The 486-nt window shown below is 63.0% G+C and overlaps 1 protein-coding gene across 1 annotated transcript in view; it reads left to right on the top strand.

Annotated features, from left to right (window-relative positions):
- Positions 1 to 219: 219 nt before the first annotated feature.
- The window catches only part of LOC111153342 (immunoglobulin superfamily containing leucine rich repeat 2), a 3774-nt gene continuing 3507 nt past the window's right edge, over positions 220 to 486 (top strand). Inside the window, exon 1 of the mRNA XM_022512322.1 lies at positions 220 to 229. The gene's annotated coding sequence lies outside the window, so the exon portion shown is untranslated. The remainder of the gene's footprint in view (positions 230 to 486) is intronic.

Genomic DNA, 486 nt, shown 5'->3' with positions numbered 1-486 from the left:
AGCCAGCCAGACGTGGGGGGAACAGCCGCGGAAGGAAAAGCTGAAGCGGGACCTCAGGGCTAGGGAGGTCCCCATACTTACCTGTCCCTTTCTCTGCCCCTCCCAGTCTTTTCCACAGCCAGCAACAGATGTGGAAAGCGCCCTTGGGCAGTGTCCTGGCTCGGAGACCTCAAGTCTGGAGAAGGGGCTGCAGCCCGAGGGCAGTGCGCGAAGAGTCAGCGAGCAGCGGGTAAGCCGCGGGACCGCCCCACAACCTCAACCCAGGGTTATGGTACCCATCTGGGGTACCATAACCCGCTGGAGCTATGGGGGGGGCACGGCGGGGTGGGGAAAGGCCCTCCCCCGGGAGCAAAGGCAGCGTGAGGGAACCCGGGTTCCCAAAGATGGGCTTGTGGGAGGGGCTCTGCCCAACCTGCAGGGAGTTCTAGGTGGGAGCGGGAAGTCTCCGCGAAAGCGCATTTGTGTGGCTGGGTATAAGGTTTTATG

This window comes from Enhydra lutris, unplaced genomic scaffold (genome assembly GCF_002288905.1).
Source record: "Enhydra lutris kenyoni isolate GAN:26980312 unplaced genomic scaffold, ASM228890v2 scaffoldscaffold31, whole genome shotgun sequence".
NCBI lineage: Eukaryota > Metazoa > Chordata > Mammalia > Carnivora > Mustelidae > Enhydra > Enhydra lutris.
The sequence above is the reverse complement of the archived record's forward strand: the minus strand, read 5'-3'. Positions and strand labels throughout refer to the sequence as shown.